Source organism: Myotis nattereri, assembly GCF_964212035.1.
Source record: "Myotis nattereri genome assembly, chromosome: X".
Classification (NCBI taxonomy): domain Eukaryota; kingdom Metazoa; phylum Chordata; class Mammalia; order Chiroptera; family Vespertilionidae; genus Myotis; species Myotis nattereri.
The window spans coordinates 15,912,040-15,925,204 of NC_138078.1; the positions used below are offsets into that span (position 1 = coordinate 15,912,040).

The window sequence follows — 13,165 nt, forward strand, 5'->3', positions numbered from 1 at the left end:
AAATAGGCAATATTCTTGGATGGGAATACCCAACATTGTACAGATGACTGCCATTTTTTCCATAAAAGTGCAATCAATAAAAATTTCAATAAGACTTTAAAGAACTTGTTCAGCTAAACATAAAGATTTGGAAAACTAAATTCACAAGAATAGTAAATAAACTTTGAAAAGGAATTATCATGGGAGAGTTGACATATAAAGCCACAATATAAGAAGCATGGTATTAATACAGAAATAGATTAATCATTGGAACAAACTATAACCAGATCTAAAATTTTAATAATATATACTATAGGTAGCATTTTATGTCAGTGAAGAAAAAGATAGACTGTGTTTTAGTCCAAATGGCTAGCTATTTGGCGATAGAGATATTTTATTGAAAATCATATGTAAAACTTCATCGAGACAAAATTATGAACAAAGAAAATATGAGATTATTTTAGTAATTTGGATGGGGAAGGCAAAACAAACCCAAAAATTATAAAGGGAAAATTGACAGACCCAATAAATAAAAGTTCAAAACTTATGGCCAAAGATATTGCAGATTTAAAAGATGATAGGTTGAGAGAAAATTCTTTTTTTTAAAAAAAATATATATTTTATTGATTTTTTACAGAGAGAAAGGGAGAGAAATAGAGAGTTAGAAACATCGATGAGAGAGAAACATCGATCAGCTGCCTCCTGCACATCTCCTACTGGGGATGTGCGCGCAACCCAGGTACATGCCCTTGACCGGAATCAAACCTGGGACCTTTCAGTCCGCAGGCCGACGCTCTATCCACTAAGCCAAACTGGTTTCGGCGAGAGAAAATTCTTAAAACTTGTATGACACGTGAAAAATTAATATTCCCAGCACAAATCAGTAATATAAAAATAGAATAGAAATGAGACAAAATACATATTGCATTGCTTTAGGTGGCTAAAAACTAGCAGGAAGAGAACTCGTATAGACTCTTGAGCATATTGATTTGACTTGGGCACCTGGAGAAGTTAGTGACAGTGAAATGGTCCCACAGGCAGGAGCATATGCAGCATCTCACCTCCATGGAGTTTTCTTAGTGCCTCAGACTCCACAACAGGAAAGGACTGTTGGGACTTATAAGATAGTGTCTTATTGGATCATGAAAATGAGTTTTGTGCTGAACCATTGTTCTTTTATTTTTTTATTTTATTTTTATTTTTATTTTTTTAAAATATATTTTATTGATTTTTTACAGAGAGGAAGGGAGAGGGATAGAGAGTTAGAAACATTGATGAGAGAGGAACATCGATCAGCTGCCTCCTGCACACTCCCCACTGGGGATGCACCCGCAACCAAGGTACATGCCCTTGGCCGGAATCGAACCCGGAACCCTTGAGTCTGCAGGCCGAGGCTCTATCCACTGAGCCAAACCGGTTAGGGCCCATTGTTCTCTTATACTCAGAGATCATATCATTGTTCAGGAAGAACTTAGACAAATATTCCTCTTACTATGCTTGCATTTAAGGGAACGTTTACAAACATTTGGCATCAGGGTAATAATCACACTGTATTCTGGAGGATAAGGCACCATTAGTGAATAATGTGTCTGACTTCAGCTTTTTGGCAGCAGGGAAAATCCATCTCGCAAATATGTATAGGCTATTTATAGAAGAAATACAAATATCCAATACACATTTGTGAAGTGCTCAGCCTATCTAGTAATAAGGAATGTGAAAACTAAGTGTGATTCATTTTTCACTCTTTAAAATTGGCAAAAATTAAAACAATTTATAGCAGTCAGTGTTGGTGAGGATATAAACAAGTACATTCTTTAAAGAAGACAGTTTGATTATAACAAGATTTAAAATATCTCACCCTTTAACCCAGAATCCCACATGGGGGAATGTATCATAAAGAAATATTTGCTTGCCAAAACCGGTTTGGCTCAGTGGATAGAGCGTTGGCCTGCGGACTGAGGGGTCCCGGGTTCGATTCCGGTCAAGGGCATGTGCCTGGGTTGCGGGCACATCCCCAGTGGGAGATGTACAGGAGGCGGCTGATCGATGTTTCTCTCCCATCGATGTTTCTGACTCTCTATCTCTCTCCTTTCCTCTCTGTAAAAAATCAATAAAATATATTAAAAAAAAGAAAAAAAAATATTTGTTCATGATGTTTATTTCTGCATTGTTTCTTTTTTTTTATTTCCTTTTTTTTGGGGGGGGGTTAATCCTTGCCTCAATTGATTTTCAGAGAGAGAGTGGAAGAGAGAGGGAAAGACAGAGAGAAACATCAATGTGAGCATGAGCCCTGACCAGGGCCCAGTGCTGGGGAGGTGACCGGAATCGAACCCAGGACACTGGTCTGCAGGCCGATGCTCTGACCACTGAGCCAAACCAGCTAGGGCAGTTTGTCTCTTTTTATTGCTGAGTAGTATTTCACTGTAAAGATATACCACATTTATCAATTCACCAATTGATGGACATTAGGATTGTTTCCACTTTTTTGGCTATTAAGAATAATGCTGCTATGAACATTAGCATTCAAGTTTGTGTAGACATATGTTTTCATTTTTCTTTGAGTAGATTCCTGGGAGTGGAATGTTAGGTTGTATGGTAAGTCTGTGTTCTACTTTTTAAGAAACTGCTAACCTGTTTTCCAAAGTGGCTGTACCATTTTATATCCCCTTCAGTAATGTATAAGAGTTCCAGTTTCTTCACATCCTTTCCAAAACTTGGTATTGTCTGTTTTCTTCTATTATTCTAATTTTGGTGGATATTTAGTGGTATCTCATTGTGGTTTTAATTTGTATTTTCCTAATGTCTAATGATGAGCCCATCATAGTACCAAAATATCCCCCAAAATGGAGTTCAAGTTTGAGCAAAACATAAAGCAGGGTGTGTGACCCTTTAAAGGACAGGCAGAAGGAAAAGTCACCCTAAAGCACGATCTGCTCAGGTCTCGCCTATGAGAAAGGGAACAGGGAAGGAGAGAAATCTACATGCATAGCTGAACTTGAGAACATTGCTTGAGGCCCCGGGGCGATTTCTGTTTCCTGGCTTTCCCCCACTTCCCAGACAGCTGCTCACAGAACTTGGGCACGTATCCTCCTATTCTGCCTGGTAGCCCGTGCCAGCCACTGGGGACTGAGCTCATACTTTTTGTGGAAAGATGCCACCTTGAATTTACCAGGGTGGCCTCCAGGTCGGTTGCTGAGAATGGGCTCGTCCCACTTCAGCGGCCAGTGAAGTCCTGTGCCCTTTGGAAGCCCAGAGCCCACATAATCAGAGAGGACTGTGCCACTGCTGATGTCACTGCCCTTCTTGTTGACCACCAGAAAATGGTGCCATTCCCTACGTTTGGGGTCCTTTCCGCTGGGAGCATCCGGGTCTGTGGAGACCAAGGTGTAGAGTTTACTTAGCTCAAGGCCATCCCTTGCAATACTAGTGGGTCGGTTCTCAGCCTGGGTGGGCGTCAGCACTTTGCCCAGCTCGTCTACCTCCACCCCGGCGTATGCGACCTGCAGCGGGTGCTGCGGAGTCTCATCCACCCCCTGCAGGCTCCAGGGCCGGGACCACTTCCCGAGGTCCGCCGGCACACGGGGCGGAGCAGGCGGACAGCCGGGAGAGCCAGAGCAGGAGCCGAGAGCCACGGGAGACCAGGAGCTGTAAAGTAAGATTTTAAATCGGGTAATAGAAATCCTCCAACTTTTCTGTTTTCGAAATTGTTTTTACTATTCTCAATCCTTTGAATTTCTGTAGAAATTTTAAGCCCGGCTTGTCGATTTTTCCCCAAAAGGGCCTGCTGGAATTTGGATAGGGATCGCGTTAAATTTATAGATCCAGGCAGCGGCCTGGGCCCGGGCGCGGCGGTAGCGGAGCCGGAGCCGGAGCCGCATCTAAGATGGCAGCGGCGGCGGCGGCGGGGCGGGCGTTGTGGGGGTGGCGGGCCGGGGCGTCTCGGGGCCCTGCGCGGCCGAATCGGGGCTCCCTGGCGCCCACCTTCTCGCCATCGGCGATGCGATCGGCGGGATCAGGGGCGCGCGGAGCCGCAGGCGATGCGCTCTAGCCCCGCCGAGGCAGGCATCGCCCTCTACAGCCGTGAAGATGTGTGTGTGTGGCGGGGGGAGGGGGGCTCGGTGTCCCGCGAGACGGAGTGCAGCCGCGTGGGCAAGCAGTCCTTCATCGTCATTACCCTGGGCTGCAGTAGCGTCCTCATCCAGTTTGCCGAACCCAAAATCTATTCCTTCTGCAATATCCTAAAGACCTGCCGGGGCCATAGCCTGGAGCGGTCGGTGTTCTTCGAGCGAGGGAGGAGTCGTCCTCCATCTCCGTGCAGTATTTCCAGTTTTATGGCCACCTGCCCCGGGAGCAGAACAGGATGCAAGGCTACGTGCAGATGAGCACCTAGCAGCGTGCCATACTGCAGAGCCACAGGGACTTCAAGGACAAGGTCGTTCTTGATGTTGGCTGTGGCTCTGGGATCCTGTCGCTTTAAAAAAAAAAATCTATATGTATATATAATTGATTTCAGAGAGGAAGGGAGAGGGAGAGAGAGAGACATCAATGATGAGAGAAAATCATGGATCAGTTGCCTCATGCACCCCTCACCCTGGGGATCGAGCGGTAACCTGGGCCTGTGCCCTGATCGGCAATCCAATGGTGACCTCCTGGTTCATAGGTCGAGACTCAACCTCTGAGTCACACTAGCTGGGCTCCTGTTGCTTTTTGCTGCCCAAGCAGGAGTAAGGAAGACATAGGCAGTGGAGGGCAGGACCGTGGTCCAGCCCCCGTAGTTCTTGGTGAAGAATAACCTCACCGACTGTACTCAGCTGCTGTATCATGGTCATCTCCCGGAAGGTAGAAGAGGTCTCGCTCCCTGAGCCAGTGTACATCACCATCTCAGAGCCTATGGCACTGATGGCGAACCTATGACAGGCATGTCAGAGGTGACACGCGAACTCATTTTTTTGGTTGATTTTTCTTTGTTAAATGGCATTTAAGTATATAAAATAAATATCAAAAATATAAGTCTTTGTTTGACTATGGTTGCAAAGATCAAAAAAATTTCTGTATGTGACACGGCACCAGAGTTAAGTTAGGGTTTTTCAAAATGCCGACACGCCGAGCTCAAAAGGTTCGCCATCACTGGCCTATGGGCTACATGCTACCAACATGCCAGGTACCTGAGGCCTAATGGAAACATGTTCCCTATCGTTGGTGATGCCTACCCCGTGCCCTTCATGGATGAACTGCTCTACATGGAGCAATTCACTAAGGCCAGATTCTGGTACCAGCCATCTGTCGGCCCTCCGAGGCACTGTTGTGGATGAATATTTCTGGAAGCTTGTAGTGGACACATTTGACACCTGGATCTTTTTAAAAAATATATATTTTATTGATTTTTTACAGAGAGGAAGGGAGAGGGATAGAGAGCTAGAAACATCAATGAGAGAGAAACATCGATCAGCTGCCTCCTGAACATCCCCCACTGGGGATGTGCCCGCAACCAAGGTACATGCCCTTGACTGGAATCGAACCTGGGACACTTCAGTCTGCAAGCCGACGCTCTATCCACTGAGCCAAACCCTTTGGGACTGGCACCTGGATCTTGATGGCCATGCCTGTCAAGTACACGGTGAAGTCCTTAGAAGCCAAAGATGGAGACTTGCACAGGATAGAAATCCCATTCAAATTCCACATGCTGGGGGAGGGGGGGAGTGGTAAGAGAAAAAAGAAAAACAAATTCCACATTCTGCATTCCGGGCTGCTTCAGGGTCTGGCTTTCTGGTTTGACGTCACGCTCATTGGCTTATAATAACTGTGTGGCTTGTCCAGGCCCCAACAGAGCCCCTGACCCACTGGTACCAGGTCTGGTGCCTGTTGCAGTCACCAGTGTTTGCCAAGGCTGGGGACACACTCTCAGGGACATGCCTGCTTATTGCCTACAGAAGACAGAGCTACAACATCAGTATTGTGGCCCAGGTAGACCAGACGGGTTCCAAATCCAGTCACCTACTGGATCTGAAAAACCCCCTTCTTCAGATACACAGGCGCGACACCCCCACCCCAGCCTGGGTCCCACTACACCCCCTTGGAGAGCACGTGGAACATGGGCAGCACCTAAACCTCAGCAGTGCGATGGCTGCAGCTGGGATGCTGACTGCCTGGGCCTGAGCAATGTTATCACAGGCGGCTCCAGTGTGGGCCACAACAACCTGATTCCTTTAGGGTCCTCTGGCACCCAGGGCAGCAGTGGTGGGGCTCCAGCACCCACCACCCGGTCAACAGTTCACCATGGGCATCCCTGCCATCTCCATGGCCTCACCCATGTCCATCCCAACCAACACCATGAACTAGGGGAGCTAGGTCCCTCCAGTGAGGAATGGACTGACAGCAAGCACCAAGAAACCAAATGAAGGCCCTGCCCACCCACCCCTGCGCCTGCGCAGCTTTCACCCCACTATTGGAGAAGCCCAAATACTGGTCATGGTCCTCTTTGCCTATAGAAATGGACACTTTTTAAAAATATATATATTTTTACTAGGGGCCCAGTGCATGAACTCGTGCACCTTGAAAGGAACTGTGGGCTGCGATGCTGTGGCGGGCACAGGGGCAGGTCTCAGCCCATCCTCTGCACCTCCGCCCGGCCCCTCTCACCTCGGCCTCGGTCCCCTGTCTGCCCACAGCCCCACTCCTGCTGCCACTGCTCCCATGTGCTGATGAGCCAGCACTGCTCGCACCCGCTGATGGTACGATGGTGCGAAACAATTGGGGCTGGTGCCAGCAGTGGGTGCGAAAGGGTGCAAGCAGGGCCGGTGCTGTCAGTGGGTGTGAGCGGTGGCTGCTGGCCCCATCGCCCTCCAGGAGCAGGGGGAGGTGGAGAAGTCCTCAGTGGTGATCAGGGCCATCAGCTGCCGCTTGCACCCTCTGACAGTGCCAAGCGATTGGGACCAGCGTTGGGCGCTGGCAGTGGGTGCAAGCAGCGGCTCTGGTGCTGGCAGCGGGTGCAAGTGGGGCCGTCACTGTCACCAGCAGCGGGTGTGAGAGGTGGTTGCTGGCCCCGATTGCCCCTCAAGAGCAGGGGGAGGTGGAGGAGCCCTGAGGGGCAATCAGGGCCAGCAGCCACTCGCACCTGCTGACGGCACCGAGCGATCGGGGCCAGTGCCGGGCAGGACCACAGCGCGGGAGCAAAGAATTTTCAGTAACCACCAGAGGCTCGCCCCAATGACTGCGACCAGCGCCCTGCCTTGGTCTGGTGCCCCTGCTCACCTGCTCCACCATCTCACCGTGGCCGATGCCCGCCATGTTCTGCACGTGCCCCCTTGGTGGTCAGTGCACGTCGTCGTGACCATTCAGTTGTTCTGCCTTTCAGTCTATTTGAATACTAGCCTTTTATTATATAGGATTGATTTCAGAGAGAAAGGGAGAGGGAGTGAGAGATAGAAACATCAATGATGAGAAAGAATCATTGATTGGCTGCCTCCTGCACTGCATGCACCACGTTGGGGATGAAGCCCATGACCTGGGCATGTGCCCTTGACTGGAATAGAACCCAGAACCCTTTGGTCCACAGGCCGACGCTTTATCCACTGAGCCAAACCAGCTAGGGCGAACTTGGACACTTTTTACACAATGTTGCTGCCGCTACCCCCACCGCCCACTCACATCTTGGCCCCGAGCGTGGGTCACTGCCATATTTTACACAAGATCATACCATGGGATCCCTGTTTCCCCCTCCTGCCCTCTCTACCCTGACGTGGGCTTGAAATCTAACGAAACAGACGTGCCCAGGCCTGACAGCTGCAGGCCCTGTGGGTGGGTGGTAGGGAGCAACTGTGGCCCTGCCCGGTTCCCCAGTGCCGGCCCCCCTTGCCTGTCTCCAGTGGGAAGGCAGTCTTAGCCAGACGGGGCCTCCCTAGGCCTTGGTCACAATGGGCAATAACATGCTGCTTTTTAAATTTTATTTTTTTATGAAAAGAACCAGTGTTAATCCACAGACCCTCTGAGAAACCAGGCTGGCCAGGCGGAGCCAGCAGTCCCCCTCCCCCAACTCAGAGTCTCAGTGGTGAGGGGTGGCCGTGCTAGGACTTCAGAACAGGGTGGGGCCAGGCCTGTGCAGTTCCATATATGTGTCACAAAAGGGTTCACCTCACACTTGAATGTACAGCCCACTCCAGCTGTCGGGAAGGCCCTGCCTCTTGCTGCTATCCTGTCCCTGAGCCCCTCTGGGTCCGCCTCCCTAATCCCTGCCAAGAGCTAGAACAGGAGGCCCTGGGGCCTGGAGGGGAGGAGGGTCAGTGTCAGCCACTAGACACAGAGAAACCTCAAGGATCTGTTATGGAAGGCGTTCTTTTTCCTTGTAGCTAACATTAGGCCCGTGTATTTCCCTCAGTATTTGTATTCCCAGCCTAAATCCCATTTGGTCACGGTGTATGATTCTTTTTATATGCTGCTTAATTCAGTTGGTTGATATTTTCTTAAATATTCTTACATTTATGTTAATGAGGGATATTGATTTTTAGTTTTCTTTTCTGATGATGGCTTTGTTTGGTATTGGTAAGGGGTAAAGCTAGCCTCGTAGAATGAATTGGGCAGTATTCTGTCTTCCTCTATTTTCTGAGAGTTTGTGAAGGATTGGTAATAATTTCTTCTTTAAATATTTGATAGAATTCACCAGTTTGCCAGTGAAGCCACTTAGATTTGAGCTATTCTTTCAGGGAAGATTTCAAATTAGTAATGCGATTTCTTGCTGTAGGTGTGTTCAGATTTTCTGTTGCTTAGGGGGTTGATTTTGATAATTTGTGTCTTTTCAGGAATTTGTCCATTTCATCTAAGATGTGCAATGTGTGGGCATAAACTTGTTCATACAAACCCTTTTTAATCCTTTTAGTTTCTGTAGTGTGGGCAGTGTTGTATCCTCTTTCATTCCTGATTTTGGTAATTTGTGTCTTCTCTCTCTCTCTCTCTCTCTCTCTCTTTCTCTCTCTCTCTCTCTCTCTCTCTGTCAGTCTTTTCAAAGAACCAACTTTTAGTTTTTAAATGTTCTCTATTGTTTTCTGTTTCATTGATTTCAGTGCTAATCTTTATTATGTCTTATCTCGCTTTGGGTGTAGTTTGCTCTCCTTTTTCTAGTTTCCTAAAATAGAAGCACAGGTTATTGATTTGATATTTTCTTTTGTGATACAGATATTTAAAGCTATAAATGTCCCTCTCAGCACCATTTTCTCTGTATTCCATCTTATTTTATTTTATTTATTTTTTTAATATATTTTTATTGATTTTTTACAGAGAGGAAGGGAGAGAGATAGAGAGTTAGAAACATCGATGAGAGAGAAACATCGATCAGCTGCCTCCTGCACATCTCCCACTGGGGATGTGCCCGCAACCCAGGTACATGCCCTTGACCGGAATTGAGCCTGGGACCTTTCAGTCCGCAAGTCGACGCTCTATCCACTGAGCCAAACCGGTTTTGGCTCCATCTTATTTTAAAAGTACATTTTTTATTATGAGATAATTATGAATTCACATGCTGTTCTAAGAAATCATACAGAGATATCCCACGTATCCTTTACTGATTTTCCCCCAATGGTAACGTCTTACAAAACTATAATGTCTCATTGTGGTTTTAATCTGCATTTCTAATGGCTAATGGCGTTCATGGGCTTTTTGCCATCTGTATATCCTCTTTGGTGAAATGTCTGTTCATGTATTTGCCTCATTTTGTAATTGGAATATTTGCTTTTCTACAGTTGAGTTTTGAGAGATTAATCCTTTGTCAGATATGTGATTTGCAAATATTTTCTCCCAGTTTGTAGCTTGACTTTTCATCCTCTAGATATTTCACAGAGCAAAATTTTACATTTTGATGAGGTTCAGCTTACCCGTTTTTCCTTTTATGGTGCTTTTGATGTTAAGTTTAAGAACACTTTGCCTGGCCCTAGCTGGTTTGGCTCAGTGGATAGAGCATCGGTCTGCAGACTGAAGGGTCCCGGGTTCAATTCCAGTCAAGGGCACATGCCCGGGTTGCAGGCTAGATCCCCAGTAGGGGGCATGCAGGAGGCAGCCGATCAGTGATTCTCTCTCATCTTTGATGTTTCTATCTTTCTCTCCCTCTCCCTTCCTCTCTGAAATCAATAAAAAATAAAAATAAGAACACTTTGCCTGGCCCTAGGTCCTGAAGATTTTATCCTATGTTTTTCCCCTAAATGTTTTTTTTAAAAAATATATTTTATTGATTTTTTACAGAGAGGAAGGGAGAGGGATAGAGAGCCAGAAACATCGATGAGAGAGAAACACCGATCAGCTGCCTCCTGCACACCTCCCACTGGAGATGTGCCCGCAACCAAGGTACATGCCCCTGACCGGAATCGAACCCGGGACCTTTCAGTCCACAGGCCGACGCTCTATCCACTGAGCCAAACCAGCCAGGGCCCCTAAATGTTTTATAATTTTATGTTTTACATTTAAGTCCACAATCCATTTTGAGTTCATTTGTATATCAGGTGTGAGGTTCAGGTTTAGGTTTTTTTCTTTTTTTTTTTTACCTTATGGCTGTTCAATTAATCGAGCACCATTTGATGAAAATACTCTCCTTCCTCCATTGAATTATTTTTTGCATCCATGTCAAAAATCAGTTGGGTATCTTTGTGTGGGTCTGTTTCTGGATTTTCTATTCTGTTCATTGACCTATGTCTATACGTCTACAATCTGGATTACTGTAGCTATATAATAAATCATGAAATCAGGTAGACTAATTTTTTTCTACTTTCTTCTTCTTTTTTCAAAATTAATTTAGCTATTCTAGTTCCTTTTCCTTTCTATGTAAATATTAGGATAACCTTGTCTACATCTATAAATTATTGTTGAGCCCTAGCTGGTTTGGCTCAGTGGATAGAGCATTGGCCCATAGACTGAAGGGTCCGGGTTCAATTCCAGGCGAGGGCACATACCTTGATTGCAGACTCGTTCCCCAGCCCTGGTCGTACACACACACACACACACACACACACATACACACACTGAGATTTGGATAGGAATTGCATTAAACCAGTACAGGAATTTGGGGAGAACTAACATCTTTTCTATGTTGAGTCTCCTAATTCACGAACACAAAAAGTCTCTCCATTTATTTAGACCTTTTTGTATTTCTTGCACAGGGTTTTGTAGTTTTTAAGGATACAAGTCTTATACATGTTTTGTTAGATTTATACCTAAGTATTTTATTTTTTACTAATTGTAAATGGTATTTTATTTTAAATTTTGGTGTCCATGTGTTCATTGCTAATATATAGAAATACAGTTATGTTATACACTTATCTTGTATCCTATGATGCTGTAAAAATTATTAGCTCTAGGAGTTATTTTATAGATTTTTTAAAAAAATATTTTTATTGATTTCAGAGAGGAAGGGAGAGGGAGAGAGAGATAGAAACATCAATGATGAAAGAGGATCATGGATCAGTTGCCTCCTGCATGCCCCATACTGGGGATCGAGCCTACAACCCAGGCATGTGCCCTGACTGGGAATCGAACCATGACCTCCTGGTTCATAGGTCCACACTCAACCACTGAGCCACACCGGTGGGACATTTTTACATAAACATTCATGGCATCTGCAAATAGAGACAGCCTTATTTCTTTCTTTTCAATCACAATTCCTTTTATTTTATTTCAGTTTATTTCTTTGTCATGTTGCACTGGCTAGGACTTTCAGTAGTATGTTGAATAAGATGATGAGAGCAGACATCCTTGCTTTGTTCCTGTTCTTATGGGGAAAACAGTCAGTTTTTCACCAATAAGCATAATGTAAGCTGTAAGGTTTTTTTGTAGGTTTTATTTATCAAGTTGAAGTTACCTTCTATCCCTAGTTTTCTGAGAATATTTATCGGGAATCAGTGTTGAATTTTGTCAAATGCTTTTCTGCATCAATTGATATGATTATGTGATTTTTTTTCTTTTTTAGCTTGTTGAAGGGATTTTAAATATTGAACTAGATTTGCATCCAGGGAATAAACCTCCCTTGGCCATGGTGTATGACTCTTAAAAAAATTTTTTTTACTGTAATAAAATACACATCGCATAAAACTTACTATTTTAGCCATTTAAAAGTGTACAATTGTCACTAAGTACATTCACGATGTTGTGCAATCATCACCACTATCTAATTCCAGAGCATTTTCATCACTCCGAAAGGAAACCTCATCCTCATTAAGCAATCACTCCTCATTCCCATTCTCCCAACCCCTGGCAACCACTAATCTGCTTTTTGTTTCTACGGATTTGCCAACTCTGCATATTTCATGTAAATGGAATTATACAGTGTGTGGCCTTTTGTGTCTGGTTTGTTTCACGTAGCACAATGTTTCTGCGGTTCATCCATGTCAGAGCATGTGTCAGTACTTCATTTCTTTCTATGACTGAATAAGATGGCATATTTTGTTTATCTGTTCATCTGTTGATGAGCATTTGGGTTGTTTCCATCTTTTGGCTATTGTGAGCAGTGGTGCTATGCACATCATGTATAAGTTTTTGTTTGAACACCTGTTTTCAATTCTTTTGGGTATATACCTAGAAGTGGAATTACTGGCTCATATGGTAATTCAGTGTTTCAGCTTTTTGAGGAACAGCCAAACCTTTTCGAAAGTGGCCACACCATTTTGCATTCCCACCAGGAATGTGTGAGGGTTCCAGTGTCTTCACATCCTCATCAGTGCTTTTCATTTGATGTTTTGTTGTTCGTGTGGCCATCCCAGTGGGTGTGAAGTCGTATCTCATTGTGATTTTTATTTTCATTTCCCGAATGAGTAGTGATGTTGAGCAGCTTTTCATATGCTTGTTAGCCATGTGTATATCTTCTTTGGAGAAGTGTCTATTCAAGTCCTTTGTTCATTTTTTAAGTGGGTTGTCTGTCCTTTTGTTGTTGAGTTGTAGATGTTTTTGATATATTCTGGATACTAGAGCCCATATAATTATTTTAATATGTTGCTGAATTTTAATTGCTAAATACAAGGGTGGGCAAAAGTAGGTTTACAATTGTATGTGAAACAGAATTTATTCTGTGTGTGTGTGTCAACAGCCACCTCTTCAAATAAATTATTTCTTATTTATTTATTTTTAAATATGGAATGCTTCACGAATTTGCATGTCATCCTTGGGCAGGGACCATGCTAATCTTGTCTGTATCGTTCCAATTTTAGTATATGTG

At 44.9% G+C, this 13,165-nt stretch overlaps 1 protein-coding gene and 2 pseudogenes across 3 annotated transcripts in view; 2 read left to right on the top strand and 1 right to left on the bottom strand.

Moving 5' to 3' along the window:
- Positions 1-2,956: 2,956 nt before the first annotated feature.
- Positions 2,957-3,857, bottom strand: LOC308511502 (phosphatidylethanolamine-binding protein 1-like; annotated as a pseudogene). Its single transcript has 2 exons — positions 3,786-3,857; positions 2,957-3,671 (listed from the first exon to the last, which is right to left on the bottom strand). The product of its transcript is annotated as a phosphatidylethanolamine-binding protein 1-like (transcript).
- The window catches only part of ZFX (zinc finger protein X-linked), a 73,642-nt gene continuing 63,584 nt past the window's right edge, over positions 3,108-13,165 (top strand). The window contains exon 1 of the mRNA XM_081081265.1: positions 3,108-3,631. The gene's annotated coding sequence lies outside the window, so the exon portion shown is untranslated. The remainder of the gene's footprint in view (positions 3,632-13,165) is intronic.
- LOC308511503 (histone-arginine methyltransferase CARM1-like) lies at positions 3,862-6,318 on the top strand (annotated as a pseudogene). The gene is made up of 3 exons: positions 3,862-4,446; positions 5,141-5,237; positions 5,687-6,318. The product of its transcript is annotated as a histone-arginine methyltransferase CARM1-like (transcript).